This window comes from Arachis ipaensis, chromosome B9 (genome assembly GCF_059453495.1).
Source record: "Arachis ipaensis isolate K30076 ecotype BB chromosome B9, ASM5945349v1, whole genome shotgun sequence".
Taxonomy (NCBI): Eukaryota; Viridiplantae; Streptophyta; class Magnoliopsida; order Fabales; family Fabaceae; genus Arachis; species Arachis ipaensis.
In genome coordinates, this window is record NC_142444.1 from 96,032,242 (window position 1) to 96,037,745 (window position 5,504).

Below are 5,504 nucleotides of genomic sequence, written 5' to 3' on the forward strand. Positions count from 1 at the left end.
GTCAGGCACGCGTTCGTAAGGGAATGATGATGATTGTCACGTTCATCACATTCATATTGAAGTGCGAACAAATATCTTAGAAGCGGAATAAGTTGAATTGAATAAAGAAACAGTAGTATTTTGCATTAATTCATGAGGAACAGCAGAGCTCCACACTTTAATCTATGGAGTGTAGAAACTCTACCGTTGAAAAATACATAAGTGAAAGGTTCAGGCATGGCCAAATGGCCAGCCCCCAAACGTGATCAATATGATCCAAAGATGAACTAAAATCATAAGATATCTAATACAATAGTAAAAAGTCCTATTTATACTAAACTAGTTACTAGGGTTTACAGAAGTAAGTAATTGATGCATAAATCCACTTCCGGGGCCCACTTGGTGTGTGCTTGGGCTGAGCTTGAAGTTTACACATGCAGAGGCTTCTTCTGGAGTTGAACGCCAAGTTGTAATGTGTTTTTGGCGTTCAACTCTGGTTCGTGACGTGTTTCTGGCATTTAACTCCAGATTGCAGCGTAGAACTGGTGTTCAACACCCTTTTGCGTCATCTAAACTCGGTCAAAGTATGGACTATTATATATTGCTGGAAAGCCCTGGATGTCTACTTTCCAACGCAATTGAAAGCGCTCCATTTTGAGTTCTGTAACTCCAGAAAATCCACTTTGAGTGTAGGGAGGTCAGAATCCAATAGCATCGGCAGTCCTTCTTCTACCTCTGAATCTGATTTTTGCTCAAGTCCCTCAATTTCAGCCAGAAAATACCTGAAATCATAGAAAAACACACAAACTCATAGTAAAGTCCAGAAATGTGAATTTAACATAAAAACTAATGAAAACATCCCTAAAAGTAACTAGATCCTACTAAAAACATACTAAAAACAATGCCAAAAAGCGTATAAATTATCCGCTCATCACAACACCAAACTTAAATTGTTGCTTGTCCCCAAGCAACTGAAAATCAAATAGGATAAAAAGAAGAGAATATACTATAAATTCCAAAATATCAATGAAACATAGCTCCAATCAGATGAGCGGGACTTGTAGCTTTTTGCCTCTTGAATAGTTTTGGCATCTCACTTTATCCATTGAGGTTCAGAATGATTGGCATTTATAGGAACTCAGAGTTCAGATAGTGTTATTGATTCTCCTAGTTCAGTATGTTGATTCTTGAACACAGCTACTTTATGAGTCTTGGCCGTGGCCCTAAGCACTTTGTTTTCCAGTATTACCACTGGATACATAAATGCCACAGACACATAATTGGGTGAACCTTTTCAGATTGTGACTCAGCTTTGCTAAAGTCCCCAATTAGAGGTGTCCAGGGTTCTTAAGCACACTCTTCTTTTGCTTTGGACCTTGACTTTAACCGCTCAGTCTCAAGTTTTCACTTGACACCTTCACGCCACAAGCACATGGTTAGGGACAGCTTGGTTTAGCCGCTTAGGCCAGGATTTTATTCCTTTAGGCCCTCCTATCCACTGATGCTCAAAGCCTTGGATCCTTTTTATTACCCTTGCCTTTTGGTTTTAAGGGCTATTGGCTTTTTGCTCTTACCTTTTGGTTTAAAGAGCTTTTGGCTTTTTCTGCTTGCTTTTTCTCTTTTTTTTTTTCTATTTTTTTCGCTATTTTTTTTCTTCAAGCTTTTGTATTCACTACTTTTTCTTGCTTCAAGAATCATTTTTATGATTTTTCAGATTATCAAATAACATGTCTCCTTGTCATCATTCTTTCAAGAGCCAACATATTTAACATTCTTAAACAACAACTTCAAAAGACATATGCACTGTTCAAGCATTCATTAAGAAAACAAAAAGTATTGTCACCACATCAATATAATTAAACTAAGTTCAAGGATAAATTCGAAACTCATGTACTTCTTGTTCTTTTGAATTAAAAACATTTTTCATTTAAGAGAGGTGATGGATTCATATTCACTACTTTAAGGCATAGACACTTAGACACTAATGATCATGTAATAAAGACATAAACATAGATAAACATTTAACATAAGAAAACGAAAAACAGAAAATTTGAGAACAAGGAATGAGTCCACCTTAGTGATGGTGGCGTTTCCTTCTTGAGGAACCAATGATGTCTTTGAGCTCTTCTATGTCTCTTCCTTGTTTTTGTTGCTCCTCCTTCATTGCTCTTTGATCTTCTTTAATTTCATGAAGAATGATGGAGTGCTCTTGATGTTCCACCCTTAGTTGCTCCCAATAATTGTGTGGAGGAAAATGTATCCCCTGAGGTATCTCAGGAATCTCTTGATTTGCAGTCAAATGTTCTACCACTGAGCTATAGACCCTTGAAATGAATCTCTCCATCTCCTATGACTCGGAGGTGGAAGCTTCTGTCTTCCCTTTCCTCTTTCTAGAGGTTTCTTTGGCCTTAGGTGCCATCAATGGTTATGGAAAAACAAAAAAAAGCTATGCTTTTACTACACCAAACATAGAATGTTGCTCGCCCTCGAGCAAAAGAAGAAAGAATAGAAGAAGAAGAAGAAGATATGGAGGAGATGGAGGGATGTGTGTATTTGGCTATATGGGGTTTAAGGTGGTTATGAGGTGTGAAAAGGAGGGAGTGATGGTTTGAATTTTGAGCGGGTGGGTGTAGGTAGGTGTATGTATGTGAGTGGTGAATGGAGAACAGAAGGGATGACTGTGAATGGAGAGAGAGGGTGATATATGATTATGAGGAGGTTAGGTGAGTGGAGGTATGTGGGGATCCTGTGGGGTCCACAGATCCTGAGGTGTCAAGGATTTACATCCCTGCACCAATTAGGCATGTAAAATGCCTTTGCATGCAATTTTGGCGTTTAAACGCCGAATTGATGCTTGTTCTGGGCGTTCAGCGCCCAGATGCAGCATGTTTCTGGTGTTGAACGCCAGTTCTATACTTGTTTCTGGCGTTCAGTGCCAGCTTTCCTCAGTGTGCATTCCTGGCGTCTGAACGCCAGGATGCTGCTTGTTTTGGGCATTTAACGCCAGATCCATGCTCTGTTCTGGTGTTGAACGCCAGCCAGATGCTCCTTACTGGCGTTTAAACGCCAGTAAGTCCTTCCTCCAGGGTGTGATTTTTCTTCTGCTGTTTTTGATTTTTCTATTTATTTTGTGACTCCACATGATCATGAACCTAATAAAACATGAAAGAACAACAAAAATAAAAATAAAATTAGATAAATAAAAATTGGGTTACCTCCCAACAAGCACTTCTTTAATGTCAATAGCTTGACAGTAGGCTCTCATGGAGCCTCACAGATGTTCAGAGTATTGTTGAGACTCTCCAACACCAAACTTAGAGTTTGACTGTGGGGGCTCTGGTTGACTCTGTTTTGAGAGAAGCTTACTGTGCCTCTTTTCCATGTTTACCGAAGGATGTCCTTGAGTTTTAAACTCAAGGGAATCCTCATTCAATTGAAGGACTAGTTCACCTCTGTTAACATCAATCACAGCTCTTGCTGTGGCTAGGAAGGGTCTTCCAAGGATGATGGATTCATCCTCATCCTTCCCAGTTTCTAGGATTATGAAATCAGCAGGGATGTAAAGGCCTTCAACCTTTACTAATATGTCCTCTACTTGTCCATAAGCCTGTTTCCTGGAATTGTCTGACATCTCTAATGAGATTTTAGCAGCTTGTACCTCAAAGATTCCCAGTTTCTCCATTACAGAGAGTGGCATGAGGTTTATTCCTGACCCAAGGTCACATAGAGCCTTCTCAAAGGTCATGGTGCCTATGGTACAAGGTATTAGGAACTTTCCAGGATTCTGTTTCTTCTGAGGCAATCTCAATTGATCCAATGCATTTAGTTCATTGGTGAACAGGGGAGGTTCATTTCCCCAAGTCTCATTACCAAATAAATTGGTATTCAGCTTCATGATTGCACCAAGGAACTTGGCAACTTGCTCTTCAGTGACATCCTCATTCTCTTCTGAAGAGGAATACTCATCAGAGCTCATGAAGGGTGTAAGGAGGTTTAATGGAATCTCTATGGTCTCTAGATGAGCCTCAGAGTCCTTTGGTTCCTCAAAGGGAAACTCCTTGTTGATCACTGGACGTCCCAGGAGGTCTTCCTCCTTGGGATTCACCTCCTCCCCTTCCTCTCTAGGTTCGGCCGTGTTGACTATGTCAATGGCCTTGCACTCTCCTTTTGGATTTTCTTCTGTATTGCTTGGGAGAGCACTAGGAGGGGTTTCAGTGATTTTCTTACTCAGCTGGCCCACTTGTGCCTCCAAATTTCTAATGGAGGACCTTGTTTCATTCATGAAACTTAGAGTGGCCTTAGATAGATCAAAGACTAAGTTTGCTAAATTAGAGGTACTTTGTTCAGAGTTCTCTGTCTGTTGCTGAGTGGATGATGGAAAAGGCTTGCTATTACTAAACCTGTTTCTTCCACCATTATTAAAGCCTTGTTGAGGCTTTTATTGATCCTTCCATGAGAGATTTGGGTGATTTCTCCATGAGGGATTATAGGTGTTTCCATATGGTTCACCCATGTAATTCACCTCTGCTATTGCAGGGTTTTCAGGATCATAAGCTTCTTCTTCAGAAGATGCCTCTTGAGTACTGTTGGATGCAGCTTGCATTCCATTCAGACTCTGAGAAATCATATTGACTTGTTGAGTCAATATTTTATTCTGGGCCAATATGGCATTCAGAGTATCAATTTCAAGAACTCCCTTCTTCTGAGGCGTCCCATTACTCACAGGATTCCTCTCAGAAGTGTACATGAACTGGTTATTAGCAACCATGTCAATGAGTTCTTGAGCTTCTGCAGGCGTTTTCTTTAGGTGAATGGATCCACCTGCAGAAGTATCCAATGACATCTTAGCTAATTCCGACAGACCATCATAGAATATATCCAGGATGGTCCATTCTGAAAGCATGTCAGAAGGACACTTTTTGGTCAGTTGCTTGTATCTCTCCCAAGCTTCATAGAGGGATTCACCTTCTTTTTGTCTGAAGGTTTGAACATCCACTCTAAGCTTACTCAGCTTTTGAGGAGGAAAGAACTTGGCTAAGAAAGCCTTGACCAGCTTATCCCAAGAGTTCAGGCTATCTTTAGGTTGAGAGTCCAACCACACTCTAGCTCTGTCTCTTACAGCAAACGGGAAAAGTATGAGCCTGTAGACTTCAGGATCTACTCCATTAGTCTTAACAGTATCACAGATCTGCAAGAATTCAGTTAAGAACTGAAAAGGATCTTCAGATGGAAGTCCATGAAACTTGCAGTTTTGTTGCATCAGAGAAACTAATTGAGGTTTCAGCTCAAAATTATTTGCTCCAATGGCAGGAATTGAGATGCTTCTTCCATGTAAATTGGAATTAGGTGCAGTAAAGTCACCAAGCATCCTCCTTGCATTATTATTTTTGGCTGCCATCTCCTCTTCCTGTTCAAAAATTTCTGTAAGGTTATCTCTGGATTGTTGTATTTTAGCTTCTCTTAGTTTCCTCTTCAGAGTCCTTTCAGGTTCAGGGTCTGCTTCAACAAGAATGTTCTTGTCCTTG

General features: G+C 40.3%; 1 non-coding gene across 1 annotated transcript; it reads left to right on the forward strand.

Annotated features, from left to right (window-relative positions):
• Window positions 1-4,876: 4,876 nt before the first annotated feature.
• Window positions 4,877-4,984, forward strand: LOC148545545 (small nucleolar RNA R71). Its single transcript, XR_015901030.1, has one exon. It is a non-coding gene; the product is annotated as a small nucleolar RNA R71 (small nucleolar RNA).
• Window positions 4,985-5,504: the final 520 nt, after the last annotated feature.